The sequence below is a fragment of the Rattus norvegicus genome, chromosome 7 (assembly GCF_036323735.1).
Source record: "Rattus norvegicus strain BN/NHsdMcwi chromosome 7, GRCr8, whole genome shotgun sequence".
Classification (NCBI taxonomy): Eukaryota; Metazoa; Chordata; class Mammalia; order Rodentia; family Muridae; genus Rattus; species Rattus norvegicus.
Window position 1 is genome coordinate 58,887,222 of NC_086025.1, and position 27,309 is coordinate 58,914,530.

The 27,309-nt window shown below is 45.4% G+C and overlaps 1 long non-coding RNA gene across 1 annotated transcript; it reads left to right on the top strand.

Annotated features, from left to right (window-relative positions):
- The first annotated feature begins 11,126 nt into the window (after nucleotides 1–11,126).
- On the top strand, nucleotides 11,127–24,109 carry LOC134479702 (uncharacterized). Its single transcript, XR_010053341.1, has 2 exons — nucleotides 11,127–11,312; nucleotides 14,701–24,109. It is a non-coding gene; the product is annotated as an uncharacterized LOC134479702 (long non-coding RNA).
- The last annotated feature ends 3,200 nt before the right edge of the window (nucleotides 24,110–27,309 follow it).

Here is a 27,309-nt window from a genome sequence, read left to right on the forward strand (position 1 = left end):
TTTCTGGGATAAGAACTGGGTGAGTAACTTTCACTCCAGAACCAGGAGGAGGGAAAACTAGACCAGAGAGAAGACAGGGAGAAGGAAAAGAAATGGTTCCTAGATCATCCCTTCAACCCTCAAGCAGAAAGGAGGCTGGCTAATCTGCCTTCCTGTAGGTTTACTCACGTGTCCAACTTGCAAAATAGCCTTTCACTCCAGGGGAACTCACCCCCAGAGGGGCCTCAGAGTCACAGCCTATTTTAAAAATCCAAGGAAAGGGTAGAATAAATAAAATAGACTCAGGCCCGCTCAGTTTTGAAAGGACTTATTGTCAAACACTGAACTGAATTTGTAAGTGGACTGAATCACCATACACTTCCCACTGATAGAGGAGCCTATTGGTTTAGATTCTCATGAAATGCCTGCTTATCTCGTCTTTCTATGTTAACTGGGGAACGTGCTTAAAAGTTAGAAAATGTATACAAAGTAGCTTTGTCAGAGCAATGAGAGAAATAACCCATGCCATATTCTGTAAAATATGCACAGGAGGATAAGGAGTTAGTCCTGTAGCTGTGTGTGGGAAATACTTTTCAGGCAGAAGGAAGAGCATGTGGAAAGGTCCTGTGGCAGGAGTGAGCTGGCTGGGCATATTCAAATTAGAGCAAGAAAAGCAATGTTTCCTAACTGTGAGTGGAATGTTTCCTAACTGAGTGGAAGGGCCAGTGTTGAGAACTTTTGTCCGAAGAGTAACAGTAACAGATGTAGCTCAGTGGCAGAGTGCTTTTCTAACATGTATAAGGTTCAACCCCCTGGGTTCAATCCCCAGCTTGAAAAAATTAAAAGGTAAAACGTAACAACCACAAAAAAGCCACTATGCTATAAAGGTTTTGCTTTTTGTTTTTTACCAGAGATTTTGAGCAAAGGGATGGTAACATTTGACTTGCCTTTATAAAGTACTCAGTTACTGAGCAGAGAATAGAGTTAGATGGCATGGGTGTTTGGTGTCTAGAGGGATGGCTCAGTGGTTAAGAGTATTGGCAGTTCTTCCAGAGGACCCAGGTTTGATTCCCAGCACCCACATAACAGCTTAAAACTGTCTGCAACTAATACCCTCACATAAACATACATGATGGCAAAAACCAATGCATAAAAATAAACTATTTTTAAATGATATGAAAATGCAAACAAATAAAACAAAGGGTTATATTTTTTTCACTCCTGAAAGTTTCTTGTAAGGCAGATTATGAAACAGTATGCATGACACAATCACATCTGTGTACCTGCAATTACAGGTGACATTCTTACTGTGTACTAAGACAGCAGATATATCATCACAGAGATTTATCCTAAAGGTCACACCGACCAACCACTAATTCACTGGTGCCTGTGTGACCTGGAAGAGGATGGCCTAGGGACAGACAGACCAGCATTGGAAGGAGAGACAGCACTCTTAAAAAAAAAAATCCAGCCAGTATTTAATCAGAAAGAACACATTCTTGGATCCCATTACAGATGGTTGTGAGCCACCACGTGTTTGCTGGGATTTGCGGGACCTCTAGAAGAGCAGTCAGTGCTCATAGCCAATGAACCATCTCTCCAGCCCAAGACAGCACTCTTGCTTATTGGTTTTATGTCATTTTTTTTGTATTTTATGTGTATGGACATTTTGCATGCATCTATGTCCGTGTACCACAAGTGTGTCTGGTACCCCCAAGGCCAGAAGAGGGTGTCAGATCCCCCAGAAATAAAATTATAGGCAATTATGAGCCGACATGTAAGTCCTGGGATTTGAACCCAACCCAGGTTCTCTGTAGGCAGAGTTCTTAATTGTTAGCCTCTCTCCAGTGCCTGTTGCTTATTCTTTTATGACTTTGGCCCCCTCTTGGGACAGGGGTCTCAACATGTAGCCCTTGAACTCAGTATAGCTATGGAGACGAGGCTGGCCTCAACCTCAAGAGGTCTACCTGCCTCTGCCTCCTGAGTTCTGGAATTAAAGGTACCCCGCTGTTGTGTGACTTTTAAAATTAATTAGCTACTCTGTGACACAGGCTTGTCTTCAGCAGAGTTGGAATAACAATGTTCCCTTTTTATTCTCTTTGGCTTACTGTAAGAATGAAGTGAAAGAAATTTCAAAAATCCTTGACAGAATGGGGCCAAGGGAATATGAGTCCTTTTACCATAAATATTAGACCTTGATGGATACTCCGCATCTTATACCCATTTCTTCTTTGATCACTAAACACTTTGGCCCAAGTATCCTCCTTGGATAAAAGGTTCTGTGGCAGCTCAGGGGTTTGGCTTAAGGCCAGTCAGTCATGGTTGCCTTCATTGCCACAGACAGCTTTGTGTGGGCTGGTCGCACAGAGCCAGCTATTGAGACACTAACTCGGGAGAGAGATCTTGCTGGATAAGTTTTGGGAACCATTTCAAACCTTGAAGAAAGACACCCCTCTGGACTTGGTACCTGGGAATTCTGATGCCAAATTATGGATGTAAATGACACCATGAATCTGGCCAAGCTGAATGATTAAAGGGACTTCTTGGGTCTTTGGATTAACAAGCTCTGAAACTGCCCTACTTAGGGCTTATTACGTGAGACAATATGTGTCCTTAACCTGGCATAGTGGCACACACCTGTAGTCCCAGCTACTCAAAGAGCCTTGAGGCAGGAGGATTGCTTAAATTCAGGTGTTTAATCCAGGTGGGCTAATATAATGAGGATCCCACCTTGAAATAAAGAAAAACTGATGTGCCGAATTTTCTCTTAAAAATCCTAAGAGAAGGGATTCAGAGATGCTTCAGTAGTCAAGAACATTTGCTACTCTTACAAGGACACAATTTCTAAACCCAGCACCTAGGTCAAGCCACTCACAACTGCCTGTGACTCCAGCTTAAGAGGTCTGATGCCTCCTCTGGCCTCCACAGACAGACAGACAGACAGACACATACACACACACACACACACGTGCATAAATACATGATACATACACATGTATATATCACATATATATAAATAAAAATAATTTTAAATCTTTTTTAAAAAATCCTGTGAGAGAGCTGGGTGTGGTGGTCCCTCCTACACTAGCCCACTCTGACACAGAGACCAGAAAGTCACACAAGTTTGAGGCAAGTATAATCTACATCCGAGGTTCCAGGACAGTAGGACTGCATAGTGATCCTGTCTCAAACAACAAATAATAACCACAATTTCTAGCACAGCCAGATGTAGAAGGAAAAAGTTATGGTTCAGAGCGGATACCATTCTTACAGAGGAGTTGAGCACAGTCCCCAGCACCCATATTAGACGGCTCACAACTGACTGTAAGTGCAGCTCCAGGTGACTGGACTCTCTCCTGGCCCTCATAGGCGGCTGTACATATGTGCACACACCTCCACAATGCATAGATAGATAGATAGATAGATAGATAGATAGATAGATAGATAGAGACATAGATATAGATATCTAAAAATAAGAAAGGTTCTTTTTCATGGAAGTTGATTACTTGAGGGCCAGAAGAGAGTCATTTAGGATAACCCTTCTGGCGTCATCGGTGTCTCTTCGGTTTGATCACTCCCCATGGTTGTGGTTGTCACTCAGGTAACTGCTATTGTGTTCACGACGAAGATAACAGTGCAAGTGAAAGTGTTTGGTGGCTCGGGGATCAGAAGGACCGGGTTCAAACATGTGATGCATGAGATGGTGTGACCCATGATAAGTTGTCGAACTTCACTAAAACCCCATTCCACACTGACAAAGCAGGAAAATAATAGCACTCACATTGCAGCATTTTCTCAGATTAAGTCCAATAAAGCATGAAGAGCTTAGCGCCTGACACATAACAACAGTTCAGGTCACGTTAGTGCATAAAGGCAGGAGCTCTATGTTTGCAAAATCTCAGGACCTAGGAAGATCATGTGCTACCCATAAGCCTGAGCCTACCTAGGTTGATGGCACAAAACAGAGGAGGAAAAGAAGGAGAAGGAAAGAAGAAGGAGAGGAAGAAGAGGAGGAAGGAGGGAAAGGAGAGCAAGAAGATAAAGAGGGAGGAGAAGAAAATGAAGAGAAGGAGGAGGAAGAATAGGAAAAGGAGGAAGAAGAGGAGGAGGAGACTTTCTCATATTAATCCAACAGACCTTGGACCTACTAAACTAAACGGAGACATTTCTGAAATGATGCCCACACCCTGTACACTAGTCCAGTAGATCCTACTACACCTTCTGCATTTCCTCATCACCAAGTAAGACTTAGCCCAGGGAGAGCACTCCCCTAAGTACTTAATCAGTTGATTTCCCCCTCATTCCTCACAGCCCTAGACAACAGTTCATCACATAATGAATAACTCATCACCTTCAAAAGATAAAGAAACCAAATAGGGGGCTGGAGAAATGGCTCCGTGGTAAAAGCACTCACTGCTCTTTAGAGGACCCGGGGCCAATCCCAAGTGTGGCAGGTCACAAACCATCTCTAACTCAAGTTCCAGGGCATCTGACTCACGTGTCTGGCTTCTTTGAACACTAAACCTGCATTTGGCACACAGGTATTGTGGTGGGTTTGAATGAGAATGGCCCCCATATGCCCCTATTTTGAATACATGGTCCCCAGTTGGTGGGACTGTTTGGGAAGGATTAGAGGTGTGGCCTTGCTGGAAGAGATGTGTCATTGGGGGTGGGCTTTGAGGTTACACCATTCCTTGGGTATGTACGTGTGCACTCTCTCCATCCCCTCCCCCTTCCTTCTTCTCTGCCTCTTGCCTGTGACCTGTGGATGAAGATGTAAATTCTCACCTGTTCATGCCATCTTGCCTTTGCTCCACCATATGGACTCTAGCCCTCTAAAACCATAAGCCCAATTAAATATTTTCTTTATAAGTTGCCTTGGTTATGGTGTTTTGACACAGTAATAGAAATGCAATAGTACGGGGTTGGGGATTTAGCTCAGTGATAGAGCGCTTGCCTAGCAAGCACAAGGCCCTGGGTTCGGTCCCCAGCTCCAAAAAAAAAAAAAAAAAAAAAAAAGAAATGCAATAGTAGGAGAGAGAGAAAAGAGGATAGGAGTGAAAATATTCAAATTGATATATACACGCATATGCTATTATGTATATATACATACATAAATATGCTAATGTCTGTGTGAGTGTGTGTGTGTGTGTGTGTGTGTGTGTGTGTGTGTGTGTGTTCTATTGCTGTACCAAACACGAGGACCACAGAAACTCTTATAAAGGAAAGCATTTAACTGGGGGCTGGTTTACCGTTCAGAGGTTTAGTCCATTACCTTCATGGCAGGACACATGATGGCACAGAGGCAGACATAGTATTGGAGAGGGAGCTGAGAGGTCTACATATGGATCGGCAGACCATGGGAAGAAAGAAACATTGAACCCAGCTTGAGCATTTGAAACCCCTAAGGACATCCTTCCTCCAACAAGGCCACACCTCCTAATCCCTGTCAAATCGTGCCACTCCCTAATGACCTATGAGCCAATGGGGGCCATTCCTATTCAAACCACCTCCGGTCTCAAACTTCGGTCATGGCAGTCAAGAGAATTCCCACAACCATGTGAAAATATACAGATACAAATGGTTGTCCCTGTGAGTATGGCTTCAAGGAGGTCTAGATGGGGACAATTCAGATATGATGTTGGTCTGGTCACTGTGGGGTTCCAATGTATGAGGAAAGAAGGAAAATCAGAACTTCTATGTCTACCAGTTCATTTCCCCAAGGAAATATAAATAGAAAAAGAGCAAAAATTATTCCTGAAAGGAAATAAATGTAAGGGAACTAGAGAGATGGCTCAGCATTAGGAGCCCTTGCCGCCTGTAGGATGATGTCATCATGCAGGTAAAGACAGGTACAAGATAGAATGAGGCCAGTCATTGGACGAGAAGGAAGGATGAGTGGGAGAAAAGTTTTACAGAGGGGAGGAGAGTGGAACAAGGAGGAGAGAGGCAGCTGAGAAAACATGGAGGTGGATGTTAAGATTCCTCTCTGTGGGGTTGGGGATTTAGCTCGGTGGTAGAGCGCTTGCTTAGCAACCACAAGGCCCTGGGTTCGGTCCCCAACTCCGAAAAAAAGAAAAAAAAAAGAAAAAAAAAAAGATTCCTCTCTGCACATTTACAGGTTGTTATGAATATTCTTAAGGGATGGATGTGTACAGGGCTTTGTATGTCTAGGTGAGCAATTTATATCTTATCAATTGGATCAGAGGCTATTATGTTGTGTGTTCTTTCATGAGGTGATTTAAGTTCAAAAAGTATGTGGTGTCTGGAGACACTAGGCCACCACGGAATTGGGATGTGTATGTCTGGCATGGTGATAACCTGCCTTGGGAACTAGACGGGTAGAGGGATTGTTGCCAGGCTCAGAGAGATAAAGCAAAGCAGGTGAGACGCTTTGCTGACTGAGATGAATGAGATGAAGATAGCTAACAGATATCTTGGGGCACTGTGGTGCTGGATCTAGTGGAGGATATAAGACCGTAGTTTTTATAATTTTACAGCAAGAGCTGCCCCTGCAGAGGACCTGGGTTTGATTCCCAGCACCCACACTGAGTGGCTCACAAGTGCCTGTAACTGCAGCTAAAAGGACCGAGCCCCTTCTGACCTCCTCAGGCACTGTAGGCACTGTAGCCACGTGATGCACATACAGACAAGCAGGCACACACAAACATAGTATCTTAAAGGCATTTGGGCTGAGGAGATGATTCAGTGGGTTAAGTGCTTGCTGTGTAAGCATGAGGCTCCGAGCTCAGTTCCCCCACAGCCACATAAAAAGCCACATGTAACAGATGGCATCTGTAACCCCAGGATTGGGGGGCTGAAACAGGAGGTCCTGAGGGTTCACTGGCCAGTCAGTTTAGTCAAATCAGTGAGCTCCAGGTTTATCAAGAGACCAGTCCCCCCAAAATAGAGTGTTCTCATTGGTCATGGTGGCACACGCCTTTAATAGCAGCAGTCAGGACCCAGAAGCAGGTGGATCTCTCTATGAGTTTGAGGACAGCCTGGTCTACATAGTGAGCTACAGGAGAGTCAGTGCTATGTAGTAAGACCCTGTGCCAAAATAATAATAATGATGATAATAAAATAATAATCATAGTAATAAGGCAACATGATATACAACTGATATTAACTTCTGGCCTTCGTGCATACATACATGTGAATACATATGTGCAATGCAATCATGTATAACACACATACACACACACACACACACTCACACACACACACACACGCATGTGCACGCACACACGCTGCGTAAGTTATAACTTCCTCTAACCCACTGGGCTCTAAGATCCTCACCGATAATTCCACTCACCAATACTTATTCTGGGTCACAGCTGAATAGAAAGCCAAGCAAAAAGGACGAGTGCACCCATGATCAATAGACTTCTGGCTTCTCGCAGAAAGCAAAGCGGCATCAACACTTAGATTATTTGGCAAATATAAAGGATTCTCAAAAGTCACCTGAAATAAAAAGTCCTGAGGGCCATTCATCAAATAATTGCAGATTTCACTAGGTGAACACACTTGGATAAAAACACTTTGGCTGGAGAGATGGCTCAGTGGTTAAGGGCCCTGACTGCTCTTCCAGAGGTCCTGAGTTCAATTCCCAGCAACCACATGGTGGCTCACAACCATCTGTAATGGGATCTGATGACCACTTCTGGTGTGTCTGAAGACAGCGACAGTGTACTCACAACAAACAAATAAATAAATCTTAAAAAAAAAAAAAAAACAGAAGAAAACACTTTGAACAGTAAAGTACTTTGTTTTTGAGACTGGGTCTGACTGGATATCCTAGCCTGGTCCCAGACTCATCAGCTAGTTAAAAACGACTCCGGGTTTCTCCTCCTCCTCCTCCTCCTCCTCCTCCTCCTCCTCCTCCTCCTCCTCCTCCTCCTCTTCCTCCTCCTCCTCCTCCTCCTCCTTCTCCTCCTCCTCCTCCCTACTTTCCCCCAAACGTCTCACTGTGTAGCTCCAGCAGTCCTGGAACTCACTGTGTAGACCAGGCTAGCCTCAAATTCACAGAGGCCCGCCTGCCTCTGCCTCCTGAGTCCTGGGATTAGAGGTATAAACTACTACACCTGGGAACCCTGAACTTCTGATCCTGCTACCTTCAGACTGCTGACACCTCAGACTTCCAGGGAGGTCTTCTACCAACTTAGCCCTGCCTCCACACCAGTACCAGTTTATTCACGAACGATTGAAGAAAATCTATAGAAAGGGGAGAATGTAAAGAAAGTTGCTATGATATTTTTATTTCAGAAACATTATTCCTAAAGAAGGCCTCTTGGATAAGGACAGAAATTTCACTGAGCACTACTTGAGCTCTTACTGTATACTAGACTCTATTCTAGAACCTTCGTCTGTGGGAACTCATTGACACCTTTTAAACTTCCCAGTCACCCTGACCAAAGGGCAGTGTGTTCAGCCAGGAGTGGCAGCATTATCTTCACACCTGAGGTCACTTTCAAACCACTGTGTGCCTTCCCTGTGGGGCTCAGTCACTTGAGGGAAAGAGTCAGCCAGCCTCAAAGAAAAACCCAGGTTTCTGCCTCCCACAAATGATTGACGAGGTATTGATTTAACAAGTGATGTAAGAGATGTTGCACCAGTGTGAGGGGATGAGAAATGTTTGCTCTTCAGATTGGGTGAAAGAGTCAGCGAGATGGCTCAGTAGATAAAGGGGCTTGCCGCCTACCTTCATGGCCTGAGCTTGCTCCTCCTCTGACCTCCCCCATGAGCGCTATGACACACGTGCACACAGACACACAAGAACAGATAAATAAATATAAGACTGTCTTTTTGTAAGTTTATGGCAGAGAAAAATATTTTTATCCAGCTAATTGGGGCACTGAACTTCCCAATGTTTGTTGGTTTGTTTATTCATAGAAAGGTTCACCTGTATAGTCCAGGCTGGCTCTGAATCTGTGATTCTCCTGCCTCAGCCCTTTGAGTGCTAGAATTACAGTCCTGTGCTCTTTTAGCCCGGCTTTCCAATGCTTATACTGACTGGTCCGTCTGCTGTAAGTTACTCTCTCCCAATCCACGAGCACCTGCTAAAGGCTGTTAGCTCCCCAGCCCTTAGTCTGGCCAGGTAGGGTGATTCTGAATTATTTTTTGTCCTGGGATATTTGCCAGAGTTATGACCCATTCTCAGAGCAAAGTATTTACTGGCAGGGACATCTGTGAAACACATGGAGACCTCAGATAGATGTCACCATCCAGAGTGTTAGACCAACAACTTCAGGTGAACAGACACATTTTTGTTTTGATGTGGTTTTGTCTTTTTCAAGACTGGTATCTTAGTTAGGGTTTCTATCCCTGCACAAACATCATGACCAAGAAGCAAGTTGGGGAGGAAAGGGTTTATTCAGCTTAAACTTCCCCACTGCTGTTCATCACCAAAGGAAGTCAGGACTGGAACTCAAGCAGGTCAGGAAGCAGGAGCTGATGTAGAGGCCACAGAGGGATGTTACTTACTGGCTTGCTTCCCCTGGCTTGCTCAGCTTGCTTATAGAACCCAAGATTAGCAGCCCAGGGATGGCCCTCCCCACAATGGGTTGGGTCCTTCCCCCTTGATCATTAGTTGAGAAAATGCCTTACAGCTGGGTCTCATGGAGGCATTTCCTCAAGGGAGGCTCCTTTCTCTGTGATAACTCCAGCTTGTATCAAGTTGGCCCACAAAATGACCCACTATAACAGGCTTTCTTTGTGTAGCCATGGCTGCCCTGGTACTCATTCTGTAGACCAGGCTGGCCTTAAAGATCCACTCGCCTCTACTTTCTGAGTGCTGGGACTAAAGGTGTGCACCACCGCCACCCGGCAGAACAGACATGTTTTGCTGAAGACAAGCATTCGCTGAGAGTTAATGAAGCCTTTTACAAGGAGTGGGATCACAGCGCCTACAGATATTGTGAAGGCTGCCCAGGAACTGCTCGAAAGTTGAGCCGCATAAACCATCCCCACCCAGGCTGAGGAGCCTTACTGGGGAGGCAGGCCAGCCGGGATGCTCTGCTTGGCTGCTGTGGATCCCTGTGTGACAGAGATGTCACTTCTTTCACTATTTCAAGGGCTGACACCTCACTAGATCCACAGAACAGGGGGAACTAGGCAAGACCTGAAAGACGACAAATTGGTACCTGCCTTCCAAAACCTGGTAATTTAGCTGGGAAAATTATATCCTAATGGCAGATGGCCTGTAATTAGCCAATCAATTCGTCCTTTAAGAGTCCATCAAGACATAAACTAAAGATCAGAAGAACATGATAAGATTTGGTCTAAGGAAGCCTTGGTGGCTTTTTTTTCTGAAATGAGGAAGACAGATGGGAAAGGGGCGGTTACGTGCAAAACCAAAGTACAAGCCATGCGACGTGCACATGGAGTGTAAAACTGGGAAGAATTAGGAATAAAACTGTGAGGGGTTTGAGCGCTGCGCTGAGGTACAGAGTGTGTTTAACGTCTAGAGGGGTCTGGATTCAAATGCCAGCACAGAGAAGGGAGAGAAGGAGGGAAAGAAAGGCAGGGGAGAAAGGAAAATAAGAAAAGAAAAGAAATCACCAAAAATCCAGCAATCAAGAGATAACGGCAGGAGGATGAGCTGCAGGCTAGCCTGGTCTATAGAAGGAGTGCACGGCTGACCCGGATCTCACCACGTAGACTAAACAGGCGTCAGGTTCACAGTGATCCACCTGCCTCTTTCAGATGCTTTACATCCCAGCACTGGGGAGGCAGAGGCAGGTGGATCTCTAGTAGTTAGAGGCCAGCCTGATCTACAGACCGAGTTCCAGGACAGCCAAGGCTACACAGACGAACCTGTCTTGAAAATCCAAAAACAAATAAATAAACTAATTAATTAAGATAAATAAATAATAAGTACTAAGCACTACCCGGTCTCCCAGAAACCCACTCCTCAATCACACTCTCAGCCGCTTGTTATAGAAGAGTTGACCATACATGTCTCGAGCCAAGGCCTTGAATGTACACTGAGGAAGTAAGACTTTGTCCACCAGGGCTGTGGAGAGTCAGGACATGTCATGAAGCACAGTGCTGGGCCAGTGGACCGGGGCTGTGTCGAAAGAGCACGGAACAGGAGCAGACAAACAAGCACTGCCCGAAGCTTGGGTAACTTCCCTTGTTTACGACAGCAACCTAGAGGGTGGAGGACGGCTTCTGGCCCGCCGCTGGGAAATGTGCCTCCAGGTTCTCCACCTTTGCTAATCACTGGCTGGTGCTGTCAAAAGCAAACCTCCTTCTTTTTTACGTGAAGATGTGTGCGGCAAACCACAGATGGTATGAGCAGGAAGAAATGGGGCCGTTTCTAAAGAAATTAGGTAGGCTTGCTATTTCTAACATGCCTCTAAGAGGGACGAAGCCTTCACTCCAGAATATGCTGCTCTAAAATACGCCACTCTAAAATATGCCGCTCTGGTATGAGGATTATTTTGAGATGAAGGCAGCCGAAGAGCAGCATACTCAAGAGAATGTCTAAAAATAGAGTGTACAGTTCTCTTTTCCTAGGACTGGGCTGTAGCTTAGAGCTGTGGCGTGCCCTTAGCGTGTGCAGATCCGTTGGTTCAATCCCTAGCAACACAATAGACACAAAGGAAGTTTCTACTTAGACGGCCTTTCTCTTCCCCTGTACCAGGAAGGCAAGGACAGTCGTCTGTCTGTCTGTCTTTCCTTTCCCTTTTGCTTTTGTTGTTGTTGTTTTGAGAGAGGGTCTTCTGCATTCCAGAGAAAAGTTATACGAATGGTAAGAGGGCATCATCCTTACTCCCACCATATATATCCACGCTATGTATTTGTGTTCAATACAAAAGGCTGTGCATACGGCTCAGAGATACAGAGGCTGCCTCGCTTACACAAGGCCCTGGGCTCAATCACCAGCATGCAGAGCAAACAAAAGCATGAAAGACAATTAGGAAGCATAAAGAAATGTTGACATTAGTAGCTCTCATAGCCGTAAAGAAGATAGAGCCTCATGGCAAAATATAGTAGGCTGAGGCAGAAGGCAAACTCCAGGAACTATTTTGAATATTTAGTTTATTACGTATCTGCATGTGTGTGTCTACACATGTGTGTGCAGATGACTGAGGAGAAGGTTCTAGATCCCATGGAACTGAAGTTCCAGGCCATTGCTAGGAATGGAACTCTGGTCCTCTGGAAGAACAAGTGCTCTAAACAGTTAAGCTTCTCTCCAATCCCAGGAACTGTGTGAAACCTTTATTGTGGCTGAAGTAGATTTTATCCAGTTGTTTGTGTGTGTGTGAGACTTTGTTGAACTATACCCTGGAAAGGGTGGCATTTGCTGTGTATAAGTAACACAATCATTCAGTATTTTAACGGCTAGTTATATAGTCCACACTGGCCTTGAACTTGCTTCCCTAGTGCTGGGGTGCTAGGGTTACAGCGTACCACCAGCGGGCACCATTACTTATCACAATCAGAGAGTACTAGTTTAGTGTGCACGACATTCCCCAGCGCTGCAAAAACTAAAGACAGAGCCACAGGATGGCTCAGTGGGTAAAGGCGCTTAGCTCGATGATCTAAAGTCCATGATCTCATGGGTTGTCCTCTGATGTTAATACATGAGCCATGGCAAAATACATGCTAAGTAAAATGAAAAGTAAATAAATAAATATAAAATAGTAGATAATAATATATTGCTATAATAAAAATAAAATAATAAATAAAAATTTAAAAGTTATAGTAAAAAATGAAAAGTACCAAAGTATCCACCAACTGGTCAATATTTATAATAATAAATATTATATAACCATAAGAAGAAATCACAATAATCTGCATTTGTTGATGTTGGTTTTATCTCCAGAGAGAGCCTTTTAAAACGCCTTATTTGAACCTGAGTGGTGGTGGCACACACCTTTAATCCCAGCACTGGGAGGCAGAGGCAGGCAGATCTCTTGAGTTTGAGGCCAGCCTGGTGTACAGAGCGAGTTCTAGGACAGCCAGGACTACATAGAGAAGCCCTGTCCCGGGGATGGGGGAGACACTTATTTGAAATTCATGTGACGGCATTTGGCAGAAGGACAAAGTTCAAGGTCATCCTTGGCTACGTAGTTAGTTCGTGGCCAGCCAGAGACATCTCAAAACCAAACAAGCAAGACCTAAACGGCATGGAACAGTGTCTCTAGCAGGAGAATAAAACATACGACCTCAAATATCTTCCTCTGGGATATTCAGAGAAACCACGCCTAGCAGCAGTCATAGTCTTATAAGAGAAATTGGTATCTGTTATGCATCCATAGCAGGTAACAGGTACAGGCTTTCTAAGAGGAACTTTGTCCCAAGGAGAGGACACTTGATCTAGACAGATGGCCACAGGTGACGATTCCTGGAAGAGTTCGCCTGTACAACAGCCACTGTTTGATGTGACCTCCAGTCCCTAAGCCTTCATAGACGATTTCCTCCCTCCCTTTGTCTCAGAAACCCCTGTAGCTCTAAGCTCCGTAAGGGCAGCTGTCTGGCTCCTCTCTGAGTTTAATAACATCTCTGCTTACACATTAGCTATTTGGAATTGTGCATGTGTGTGTGTGTGTGGGGTACCTATGTATCTAAACTTATGTCCTTGAACATGCCACGTAAACTCCACCCACTCCATCTCCAGTCCTCAAAGCATCTTTTCAAAGAAGCCACCACAGGTGTGGGAAGGCCAGAGGACAATCTGTGGGAGAGGGTTCTCTCCTTTCCCCAGGGGGGTTCCAAGCTGCTCACCTGGTCAGGCTTGGCAGCAAGCATCTTTGCCTGCTGAGCCACACTGTGTGAGCTTTTTTACGTGAAACTTTGGAAGAGGCGATCGCAGCCCCCTCATGCCACTTGATCTGGGTGAGGCCAGACCCCAGGCAAAGAAACAGGGAGGCCCCTCTTTCATCTTCAAAGTTCTTTCTAGCATCTTAAAGATAGAGCCTCGCTGTGTCGTTGAGGGGTACCCCCGCTAATGGCTGCACCTCCACACGGAGAAATTAAACAGCAGAGTATGATAATGATAGCTCCATACGTCTTGGGCCATGCTTTTTAAAAGGCTCCCAGCACTTTCTCTCATACTTATCTTAGCTTAAAGGGGCTGTCATTACTTCCCCTTCACAGGTGGGAAAATGAGTGCTACCAAAGATAAGTCTATCTCCCCATCACAGCCACTCAAGTCACACACAGACAGCGTGAAGGTGTAGGTCTGGAGTTAGTATTTCAGGTTTGACTTCATAGGTGGTGCTATTTAGAAAGACCACCTGCAAACCCTACATTTTATACATAATGAACAGTCTAGAACGAGTTAAAAACCTCTTAGCCTGTGCTTCCCATCGTCCTCTCTTTTCATGAAATCAAAGGTGTCTCCTCCCCTTTTCTTGAAAGGCAAGCTCCTGTCTACAAAGTAATTATGGGGAGCGCAGTGCTTACTCAGGCTGTGTGAGCACAGCGTTGGTCTCGCTGCCTTCTACAGAGATTTGAACCTGCCAGGTTAATTCTCAAGATGTATCAGTCACAGGGGTACTGGTACAGAGCAAGCCGATATCTCCAGAATATTCTTTTTGTTTTTTAGGAAAAAAGGTTATAGATTCTGTAACCAGAATACACAAATGTTTTCATGACTTCTCCCATTGTTGTGGGAGGCCTTAACTATAGGACTGCTGTCTTTAATATTTACTTGTGAAGGGACATCCTTGAATATATATTATAATAAGTTTTATTGTTTATTTTTCTGAGAGTCCCTCTGAGACAAACCACGTTGCAAAGACTCTGACACCAGACCAGCTTCTGGAAGAGATTTACATGAACTGAGTCACTTGGAAGGGACACTCCAACTGGTTGAGCCACCTGCAGGCTCCAGGTTCCCAGCTTTTATGAGCTGTCACCTGTGCTGGGATGGGCTTCCGTGGTGTGGCTGTCACTGAGTCATTTCTGCTCCTGTAAGTATCCCCAATAAAACTCATTGGTTCACCAAGTCAGACTTTGGTGGTATCCGTACTTTGGCCTCTTCTGGGCTCCCTCACTAGGGTGTGTTACATCTCTCCAAGAAAAGTTTCGTCATAGTACAAAGTTCAAGGCTAGCTTGGCCTAAAACCTGTTTCTCAAAAACTGAACCAAAACAAACAAAACAAGAAGGGAAAAAAAAATGACCAGAAAATCCAGTGGTTTATTTTCCTACCCTGATTTTCAGAATAGTAAAAACCCAAATATAAAGAAATTTGTGTGTGTGTGTGTATGTGTGTGTGTGTGTGTGTGTGTGTGTGTGTGTGATTTGCCAGTGTCTCCTCTTTATCTTCTCTAACCTCTTTTTTTTTTAAATATTTATTTATTTATTTTATGTGTAAGTACACTATAACTGTCTTCAGACACACCAGAAGAGGGCATCAGATCTCATTACAGATGGTTGTGAGCCACCATGTGGTTGCTGGGATTTGAACTCAGGACCTTTAGGAAGAGCAGTCAGTGCTCTCAACCGCTGAGCCATCTCTCCAGCCCCTATCTTCTCTAACCTCTTGAGCAGAACTTGGACTAACGCTTTCTTCAGATGATGACCCACAAAGTGCGTTTTGGGGAGAATAGGGACCTGTAGACACAGTGGGATGTCAATTAGTCAACACCAGCCACAGGTCAAATACGATCTTGAGAAATACTGAGTTGCAAAACCAAAGTCTATGAAATAAGTTTAGCAATAACAAAAACAAAAGTGCCACATTGTCTTTCCTCTTCTTTCTTCCCAATCTGACTTTGGACTCCCTGGTTAACAAAGGGTAAGGAGATAATAGACCACAGTTTCAGCTCTGGCAATAGTTTTCCTTTCCTTTCCTTTCCTTTTTCCTTTCCTTTCCTTTCCTTTCCTTCCCTTCCCTTCCCTTTCCTTTCCTTTCCTTTCCTGTCCTTTCCATTTCTTTCCTTTCCTTCCCTTCCCTTCCCTTCCCTTCCCTTCCCTTCCCTTCCCTTCTCTCCTCCTCCTCCTTCTCCTCCTCCTCCTCCTCTTCTTCCTCCTCCTCCTTCTCCTCCTCCTTCTCCTCCTCCTTTTCTCTTGCTGTTGCTGTTGCTGTTTTGTGTGTTTTTCAAGGTAAGAGCTTACTTACTGCAGCCTAGACTGGCCTCAGCCTCCCTCTGTCTCAGCCTCCTGAATGCTAGAGTTAGAATGCTAGTGAAGTTGCTGGCCACCATTTTTTCCCCTTGGTAGAAGTGGGTGGGATCCTAAGAGTAAGTCCAGGGCTTGGCGTCTTAGTTTGGAAGCCACAGGTGTGGAAGCACAGCATGCAGGAGGATCCCAGCGAGATCCCAGCCTGTGCCCTCGAAGGATCTTTTACACGAGGGGCACAGAGAGGGACTTGGTGACAGCAGTAGGTTCAGATACATTAATCCTGCAGATGGGTATCCACTCTCTAACCCAAGGGCTTTTAAATTAAAGAGTGCACTTTGCCTTCCACTTGGGAATTCTCTGGCCAAGCAGGATGACATTTTATACATAAATTAGCTACCCTAGGTCATTCTCAAATTCTTGCTCCCTGTTCCACACACGAAGTTGCTGCTACCACAACAAGAGAAAAAGTGTGGAGGTGCAGTATAAAGCCAGACTTAAAGCTTAAAGCACAATGCATGCCTGTTTGAGAATTGTGTATGTGTGTGAGGTGTGTGTGTGGGGTGTGTGTGTGTGTGTGTGTGTGTGTGTGTGTGTGTGTAATATATCCGTGTATGTTCCTATGGACGCTTACCCAGTGCTTGCCAGAGAGATAAACATTATGTCTTCTTCTCATGAAGAGAGACAGTCTGTCACTGAGCCTGGGATTTGCTGATTAGGACTGGCGGGCCAGCAGTAAGCTCCCAGGATCCTCCTGTTCCCACCTCCCCAGTGCTGAGAACGAGTGCCACCACGTAGGGTTCTCTATGTGGGTGTCGGAGACGAACTCAGGTCTGCTCTCTTGCTTATGGAACCATTGTCCCCAGTTTGCTGTTTGGATATTATTTTATTTTATTTTTTTTAAATCTTTTTCTTTTTTTTAATATTTTATTTATTTATTATATATGAGTACACTGTAGCTGTCTTCAGACACACCAGAAGAAGGCATCAGATCCCATTACAGATGGTTGTGAGCCACCATGTGGTTGCTGGGATTTGAACTCAGGACCTCAGGAAGAGCAGTCGGTGCTCTTAACCGCTGAGCCATCTCTCCAGCCCCCTGGATATTATTTTAAATTAAATTAAAAGAAATTAGACATACAAGAGCCTAGGGACGTGGAGGGGGAACATTTCACTTACTAGCTGTGTAGTTTTGGGAAAGTGTTTGTTTTTCTTTCTTTTTTTTTTTTTAAAGATTTATTAATTTATTTTATGTGTATGAGTACACTGTAGCTATCTTCAGACACACCAGAAGAGGGCATCAGATCCTATTACAGATGGTTGTGAGCCACCATATGGTTGCTGGGATTTGAACTCAGGACCTCTGGGAGAGCACTCAGTGCTCTTAACCGCTGAGCCATCTCTCCAGCCCCGTGTTTGTTTTTCTTAAATCTTAGTTTTCTCATCTGCAAACCAGAGTCATAGAGTTCCTATTGATCATATAATCAGAGACAGATTGTATCTGGAGAGTAAGCTTATAGTGAGCTTGCTGCTTGCTTGCTTGCTTGCTTGATTGATTGATTGATTGATTGACTGATTGCTTCCCCCTTCCTTCCTTCCTTTCTTCCATGGTTTAGACAGGACTTTGTGCTTCTTACCTCCCTCTTCCCTCTGTCCTTCCCTCTCTCCCTTCCCCCTCCCTTTCTCCCTCCTCTCTCCCTCCTTCCTTTCTTTCCTCCTCCCTCTCCCCCCTCTCCCAACCTTCCCTCCCTCCCTCTTTCCCCCCTCTTTCCCTCCCTCCATCCTCCCTCCCTCCCTCCTTCCCTCTCTCTTTTTCCTTTCTTGTGAATGAATGCATGTGTATCATGATGAGCCTCTTGAGGTCAGAGAATACTTTCTAGAATCTGATCTCTCCATCTGCCATATAGGTTCCAGGGACAGAACTCAATTTCTCAGGCTTGGCAGCCAGTGCTTTTACCAGTAGAGTCATCTCCTGACCTTTCTGTCTTTCTTTTCACTCCTGTTATGAGAGAAGGCCTCACAGAGCCCAGCATGCATTCCTGCTCAGAGTGGCTTTGAGCTCTTGAGCCTCTGCTTCTGTTTCCCAAGTGCCAAGTTTACGGATGTGCCGTCACCACTCCTGGCTTTGTGTTTCTTTTACGGATTCAAAATGGGCTTAGTTTGTAAAATTCTAAAGCAGATCCAGTAAGACAGCAATGGATGTAAAGGTTTTGCAGCCAGCCATGAGCACTATGTCTGCTGTTAACAATCCATTGTGAGATGCAGCAGGAGTGCTGAAGAGGCCTGGGAAAGAGGTGCCTTCCTGCCTTCTACCGGCAGCATCTGGTCCAGAGCGGTTCTGTGAAATCTTGGCCTTGAGGAAAAGCATAGCATTCCTGATCCTGAGATCTGGGATTATAGGTGTGCACACACACATCCAGCCCAATCAGTCTTTATGGTCATATCATCCAAGATTGGCAGCTTCCAGCCTGCTGGAGAACCTAGTTTAAAAAATACTGTTTCCCAGAGGAACCAAGGGACTGCCGTGCTCCAGCTAAACCGTAGCCCACTGCCTGGAATTGGTAAGACTTTTGATACTTTCTGCTGGAACTCTGTCTATATTGCTACTCCTGAACTATAACACCCAAGGTGACAACTTGTCAAGAGTTGTCCCCTCACGTCCACATGCATTTTATAGGATATGCTCTGAATTCCCACACATCCCTCACACATGTCATATACACAAACACGCCTAGTGAAACATAAACAAAATTTAAAATGACCTAGTGTTGACAAGTGTGGACAAACTGACCACTAAATTTAAGTTACTAGTATTCGAAGGCAGGTCCTTTGGGAAATAATAAGGATTAGATGAGCTTGTAGGTGGAGCCTCCGTGATGGCTTTTGTGGCTTTGTAAGTAGAGGAAGACTTGAGCTGGCTTGCTTGCCATCCTGCTGCCATACGATGGCCTTCTTGCACAAGACAGACGTCACCAAGCAGATGCTGGTTCCTTGTTCCTAGACTTCCCTGTCTCCAAAACCACAAGGCAAAGACTCGTAGGTTATTTAAGTCACCTCCTCTCAGGTGCTCTATTGGAACAAGAGGAAGTGGACTAAAGCCAACACTTCAGTGCATCTGTCAAAGACATTTCCTGGGGGCTGGAGAGATGGCTCAGCGGTTAAGAGCACTGACTGCTCTTCCTGAGGTCCTGAGTTCAAATCCCAGCAACCACATGGTGGCTCACAACCATCTGTAATGAGATCTGATGCCCTCTTCTAGTGTGTCTGAAGGCAGCTACAGTGTACTCATATACAATAAAATAAAATCTTAAAAAAAATTAAAATAAATAAATAAATTTAAAAAAAAAGACATTTCCTTAGGAATCAATCGTGGGAGGTCATAGTTGTGAAGATGTGAGATGGCTGAGAGGGGAGAAAGGTAATGAGACACAGAATATTAGGGCTGGAGGATGGCTCGGTGGTTCAAAGCGCTGGCTGCTCTTCCAGAGGACCTGGGTTCAGCCTCAGGCAGGCTCATGGCAACTCAGCTATAACTACAGTGCCACAGGATCCTCCACCATCTTCTGCCCTCTGTGGGCAATCCACGCGTGTATGTGGCACACATACATGCATTCAGGCAAAGCACCCGTATTCATAGAATAAAAAATAAGGGGTTGGGGATTTAGCTCAGCGGTAGAGCGCTTGCCTAGGGAGTGCAAGGCCCTGGGTTCAGTCCCCAGCTCCGAAAAAAAGAAAAAAAAAAAAGCAAAAATTTAAAAAACGAACATAGACTTTCTCTTTTTCCTAAATTACTCTATTTATCGTTAACATGGGTTTGAGGTGCGCTCCCATCATGCCACCGCATACCTGTGACAGTCAGAGGTCCTTTCTCTCCTTCCATCTTTAAGTGGGTTCCAAGAATCACACTCCGGACCTCCGGCTTGTGTGGCAAGCGCCTTTATCTGCTGATCGGTCCCACAGGCCTTGGTTTGGATTGAGCCAGCTTGGTGAGCAATGCTCACTGGCCTCCAACTAGCTACACAGTCAATGATGACTTTGAACTTCTCATCTGACCTCCATCTCCTAAACACTGGGATTATAGGTGTGTGCCACCTCACCTGGTTTAGGTGGTTCTGGGGATTCAATCCAGGGTTTCATGTGCAGTAGGCAAGTACTCTAAAACCAAGCATTCACATTGCTGTCCTGTCCTGTCCTGTCCATTTGTCTGTCTGTCTGTCCATCTGTCTCGTGACCAGAGTGCTTCTGGAGCAAACACTTCTGGGAGCACAAAAAGTAGGAGGCAAGGCCAAGAGAACGAGAAAACAAGAGCTCTAAGGTACCCAGGAGAAATTTAACCTTGTAATTTTGCCTGACTCCAGTTCCATAAATGGAAGCTTTCTCTCCAAGCCCTCTGGGGAAAAGCAGAGATCAAAATCATGGAAAGTTCAAGATTTGTTAGACGCTAAGGAAAGAGCTGTTACAGGAAGTAGGGTTTCTCTGTGTAGAGCCACCCTGAAGTAGCCAAACTGGCACCCAAGCCTGCTTGGCCTGACGGCTTCTCTCCGAGTTCTGCTGAGACTCATAATCAGAGGAAGGAAGTGCCCAAGAGATCTGAGGCCTTCATTGTTGTTGAACACAGATGGTTTGGGTTACCACACAGCCCTCATAGCTCAAGGCCAGAATCTGCTGTGAGCTACCTGGACATAGGGTTTTAGTTGGTGACACTATTTCTGGAAATGAACTAAGTGGTTACATTTAAGCCACATGAGTGCCTGGAACGCCAGCTGGTGAACATTAAACTATGAATCGATAGGAAATTGATAGCCCAGAAAAACCCACCATATGTGCCATGTAAAATAAGGTTTTGCCAGCCGGTATTAAAAAGAAACAGGAAGTGGACAGGCTTGGGGACAGAAAGTCAAGGGACTTTACTGCCAGGATCCAGGATCTGGTGGATTTGCTAGAGAGCAGGGTAGGTAAGAGGCCGTCCTGGGGTTGGGGATTTAGCTCAGTGGTAGAGCGCTTGCCTAGGAAGCGCAAGGCCCTGGGTTCGGTCCCCAGCTCCGGAAAAAAAAAGAACCAAAAAAAAAAAAAAAAAAAAAAAAAGAGGCCGTCCTGTGGGTCTGGTGGCCATCAAAAGTCACAATGACAATGCCCTGGTGTTCTGTGAAGTACAGATCCGATTCTGCCTGACAGGGAACACTTGAGCAAACAATGTGTCAAGAGAGAAAGTTCTTTTAATTCCAGAAAGAGCCCGAACAAAGTGGCTGTATTAGCTGTGCCAGAGAGTGGACCGGGCATCCCTCCTTGGGAACAAAGGCTCAGTATTTTAAGGCAGTGAGTATAACAGCTTCCTTGGGTTCCCCCTGTCACCTGCGGTGGAAGCAGGTGGGGGCTGGGTGAGGGTATCTCTCCAGAGTGAACACCAGCTTCTTCTGTAAGGATTGCTCAAGGGCTTCCACAGGAAGGGTGAAGTTCGGTGGAGTTCAGTCTCCAGAATCAAACCAACTCAAACCACACACCCCTACACCCCCATCCCCCCGCCCCGCCCCCATCCTCCACCCCCATCCCTCCACACCTCAGATCTCTCTGCACACTTGCAGTCTTCCCATATGAAGAGCAAGAGAATAAGTACCCCTGCGAACTGACCAGAGTCATAGGGAGAAGACTACAGAGCTGAGTCAGATCGGTGACTTACAAAGACTAAGTCTTTTATTCCCTGAAGCCCTCAGGAGCCAGGGGCCAGTTCCACTGTGTGCCTGGGTGCTAGAGAAGTACGAAGTTGGCAGACTCCTCAGACGGCTTGGAGGTGGGTGTCCCAGGTGGGGATTAATTCCAGATGTTTTGTTTTGAAACAAGGACTTAATTTGTAGCCCAGGCTGGCCTCTTTAATTCTGTTTAGTGTGTGTGTGTGTGTGTGTGTGTGTGTGTGTGTGTGTGTGTGTGTGTGTGTTGATTGTCAGGGCACCCTCTCTGGATTCAATTCTCTTCATATACCTCAGTTTTGAAGCAGCTCCCCTCCCCCTCCCCCTCCCCTCCCCCTCCCCCTCCCAGCTCTCTCACTCTAGCTGCACTTTGTACTTCAGGAGAGCTGGCCTGCCAGGTTCACTGTGATTTCCCTGTCGCTGACTGCCATCTGGTCATAGGCGTTCAGAGATGACAGATGTGTGCTCCCACGTCTGGCTTTTAACATGGGCTCTGGGGATCAAGCTCAAGTTGTCAGTCCACACTGTCACTGGCCCTGACTTCCATCTTAAAACCTTTGTGTCTCTGCCTCCCCAGCTCTGGGAGCACAGGTGAGAGCCACCGCACTATGCCTCTGTGTGAGCACGGAGGAGCCAAGCTCACCTCACCAGTCTTGCCCTCTGCAGGCCTGCATCCTGCTGGGCATTCAGACGTGACAGTGCTAAGAGACAGCCAGGAGGGCAGTTGCTCCGGACAGCACAGATGAGCCAAGCCTGAAGGGCATGAGCTCCAACACCAGCTTGTCCTTAGTGCAGGAAGTGGAAGCCTGGAATCCCTGACCTAGTAGCCCTCAGCAGGGAGCTCTTCTCCACAAACCTTCATCAGAGTCAAGCGAGCAACTGATGCTTCATTTCTGGGAGAAAACTCTGTTTTCTCAACTGAGAAAGAGAAAAAAAGGCCACCTCTTATATTGGTTTATCATCAGTAGAGAGAGCACACAACAATTTTAGAAATAATTTTGAGAAAAGAAAAACAGACAAACCCAAAAACCAGCCACTGCTTTAAGGAAACTGTTTTTAGTTTTTTTGCAAAATCCCTTTGAGTACTTCATCAGATCTGGGCATGTTTTCCAGGTCACCATTGTTACACGTCTGTCTCTGTCACCCTGTCCTTTACTCTCCAGAGTGTCCCTACACATTACTGCCGACACAGGTCATCTGCATTGTCTTCATATTTTCTTTATTTGTGTGTGTGTGTGTGTGTGTGTGTGTGTGTGTGTGTGTGGTGTGTGTATGTATATACATATATGTGTATATAAATATAATTTATATGTGTATGCATATATATGTGTGTATACATGTGTGTATATATACATATGTGTGTATGTATGTATGTCTATGATGTGAGTGTGTAATGTGTGCTTGCATGTGTGTAGGGGCATATGCACATTGTGTACACGCATATGGAGGCCTGAGGTTGACACCGAGTGTCTTCCACACAGCTCTTATATATTGATGCAAGGTTTCTTGTTGAGTTTCTTGAATGGAGTCACCATTCCCACTTGGCAGCTTGCTCCATGGACCCCCTGCCTTTGCCTCCAGCCGCGCTGCCACCTCTGCCAGCTGTTTCATAGGTTTAGGGGCTCTGAACTTTAATCCTCATGCTTATGTGGCGAGCATTGTACCCGCTGAGCATCTCTCTGCCTGCACTCCTTGCTTTTTGAAAGAGGTTCTCCTGCAGCCCAGCCTGGCTGGTCTGGAATCTACTATGCAGCTAAGGATGACTGTAAATGTCTGAGTGCTGGCATTACAGGTGTGCACGGCCACACCACTTTACGGTCCTGAGGATCAAACTCAGGGCTCCCTGAATGGAGGCAAGTAGCTTACCCACTGAGCGATAGCCCCAATCCGTTTCTTTCCTTGTCTTTCTCTTTTCCCCTCTGCTGTTGGGAACTGAACCTCAGCCTCGGGAATTTGGGGTCATTTCCAGTAGCTATCATTTGTACTACCATGCGGGTCTGCTGCTCCCGGTGCCAGTCGTTTGCCTCAGGCATCAGGAGTTCTGTGCTCTCACAAAAGCAAATGTCAAGTCACCCTTATGAGAAGAAGCAGTTTTATCGACACACACCATGACTCAGCCAGCAAGATGGCTCCATGGATAAAAGTTAAGCCTGAGATAAATTTGCAGAGCACACATGTGTCACAGGATATCTGGACCTGCTTCTAGTTGTGATGTGACTCAGCCCTTAGTAAACAGCTTTAAGCCCAAACAAAGAAGGTAAAGTTAGGGGGCTGGGGATTTAGCTCAGTGGTAGAGCGCTTGCCTAGGAAGTGTAAGGTCCTGGGTTCGGTCCCCAGCTCCGAAAAAAAGAACCAAAAAAAAAAAAAAGAAGGTAAAGTTAGTTGGTAGAGGGAAGCACCCGTGTTTGAAAGTGATGTCTAAATGAGGGGCAGACAAAGTGATGAGTCAGGGATAGATTTGACAGAATAAGGGGCTGGGGATTTAGCTCAGTGGTAGAGCGCTTGCCTAGCAAGCACAAGGCCCTGGGTTCGGTCCCCAGCTCAAATAGACGGAATAGGATATACCCAGCTCTCATGAGAAGGGAGAGGAAGGGAAGCTACTTAAGGGAGAGACAGACAGTCCAGGAGGAGAGAGTACAGGAATAGAGCAGAGTTTGTGGAGAGCAGCACAGTAGAGTTAAGAGGGAGAGCAGACCAGCACAGAGAGGGAGAAGGAGGCAGTTTTACCAGGAGAGTTTTACAGAGACAGATTGAAGAGAGAACAAGCTAGACACAGGTGAAATCAGAAGGAGCCAGAGAAGGAGAAGGAGCCAGAGAAGGAGAAGGAGCCAGGAGATCAGAAAAGATTGCTAGAGTTCGCTTGAGGCCAAGCAGAACAATTCAGAGGCTGAGAGAAAAGCCAGATTGAATAAGACAGCTAGGAGAGGAGTTAGAGTCAGAACAGCTGAGGTGAACCAGCCAGTGAGAATTCAGAAAGAACGAGAAAAGGTGAGCTTATTCAGAAGCAAGTCTCAGAGCTAAAAACATTCTAGCCCTAGATTAGATTGTACAGAGGCTAGACGCTTCCAGGACTAGGCTTAGGTTAGCAGATGGAGTCAGTGAGCCTCAGAGACGACATTTACTACAGGAGAATAAAAGATACTTTTACACACATGGCAGAAGGAGGGAACCAACTTCTACCAGTTGTCTTTTGATCTTCATATGCTTATGTGAGATCACATATATGCTCACACACATACACGCACGCAAATGTGTAATTTTAAAAAAAGATTTCTACCTGGCACACTATAAAATTCACCTCTGTGGCTGTCAACATGGCTCAGAAAGTAAAGGATCTTGTTACCAAGGCTGACAGCCAGAGATCAGTGCCTGGGACCTACACGGAAGGGAAAACCAACTCTCACAAGTTGTCCTCCAACTTCTCTTGTGTCATGACACCCACACATAGATGTATGTAACACACACATACACAAGTACAATGTAATAAAATTTCTTAAGTTGAGGCTGGAGAGATGGCTCAGTGGTTAAGAGCACTGACTGTTCTTCCAGAGGTCCTGAGTTCAAATCCCAGCAACCATGTGGTGACTTGCAACCATCTATGATGAGATCTGATGCCCTCTTCTGGTGAGTCTGAATGTCTGAAGATAGCTACAGTGTACTCATATACACAAAATAAATAAATCTTTTTTCAAAAAATTTTAAAGATTTATTTATTTATTATATATAAGCATACTGTTGCTGTCTTCAGACACAAGTGTGTAACTTTTAAAAACAAGAAAAATATTTTTAAAAGATATAAGTTGCAGATAAGCAGGAACCCACCAGCTCACCCACCCTTTCCTGTCTGTCTAATTCTCACAAGCAAAACAAATTAAACCCGTTTCCCACTGACTGAACAATCTACTTGGCTTGGACGATTCCCCCAAAGTAAGAGACAACTCAGACAAAAGGGGGTGAGTGACAGCTCCTTTTGTGGTCCCAGTGCTCTTAAATTCAACCAAGCCTTTGTAGGCTCCTCCCTAGAGCCACCAAGTCTTATCATATTATGAAGCCAATTTGGGGCTTTGGCAATGCTGGTCCCAGCTCTGAATATTGGTTGTGGTGAGTCCAAAGGGAATGTTTCCAAACCGAGCAGAATGTCTCTCAGGGCCATTAGGAAATGTGCCCTAAAGTGTCTACTGACCTTTAGAGATTTCTGAGTTGAGGATGCTGTGGAACCAGTTATGCAAGGAAGAAATTTATTCTGTTAGGATAGGTGGGGCTGGAGAGATGGCTCTGCAGTTAGGAGCGCTTACTGCTTTTGCAGAGAATCCGAGCATGTCCTTCACTCTAGTCCCAGGGGATCCAACACCTCCTCTGGCCTCTGCGGACACTGCATACACCTGGTACACAGACATGCACCCATACACTTAAGTGTAGTTACGGCAAGGGTGTACTCCTCAGTGCTGATGGTTTGTCTGAGGGATGCAAGACCCTGAGTTCAATCTCCAAAACATTCAAACACCAGGGCTCACCAGGTGGCCCTGGCTGTTCTGAAACTTCCCAGGTAAATCAGGATGGTCTTGAACTCATAGAGACCCAACCACCTCTGCTGGGATTAATGACTTACACCAACAAACCCAGCTTTTTTATTTAATTTAAATTTTATTTCAATTTTAAATTTAAATAATCAGGGCTAGAAAAGTGGTCCAGTGGTTAAGAGTACTTAGTGCAATTCCAGAGGATCTGCAATTAGTCCCTAGCAATTTCGGCTCTAGAGGATCTGATGACCTCTTTTGACCTGCCCAGACACCCACACATGTGATATGCATGCATTCATACAGATAAGTAAAATTAGAAGTAAATTTTTAAAAAGTTATATGGGGCTGGGGATTTAGCTCAGTGGTAGAGCGCTTACCTAGGAAGCGCAAGGCCCTGGGTTCGGTCCCCAGCTCCGAAAAAAAGAACCAAAAAAAAAAAAAAAAGTTATACGTATTCATTGTGTGTGTGTGTAGTGTGTGTAGTGTGTGTGTGTGTGTGTGTGTGTGAGAGAGAGAGAGAGAGAGAGAGAGAGAGAGAGAGAGAGAGAGAGTGAGTCCACATGATGGTGCATATGTAGAAATCAGAACAACTTTCAGGAGTCAGCCGTGCCCTTCCACTATATGGGTGTTTGGAATCAAACTCAGATCAGAAATGGCTGCAAACGCCACTGAGCCATCTTGCTGACCCAGTGGTTTCTTTTCTTTTCTTTTTTCGAGACCTGGTCTCTTGTAGCCCACATTAACCTCCGATTCTCTACGTGTCTGAGACTGAGCTTGACTGCCTAATCTGCCTCTTCTTTCAGAGGTGTGTTCTTACAGGTATGCACCGTCCTGCCCTAGTTATAAGTCCCAGAATGGAATCTAGAGTTTTATGCATAACAGACAATCACTAGTTCAGCGGAGCCACTTCCCCATGTCTTGTGTTTTTTGAGACAGGGTCTTGAACTCCTAACCTCCCTGCATTTACTCCAAAGAGCTAAAACTATAGGCTTGGGCCACCAAGCTTACCCAGATGACTTTTTGTGTGGCATTGGTTCTAATGCTTTGAATT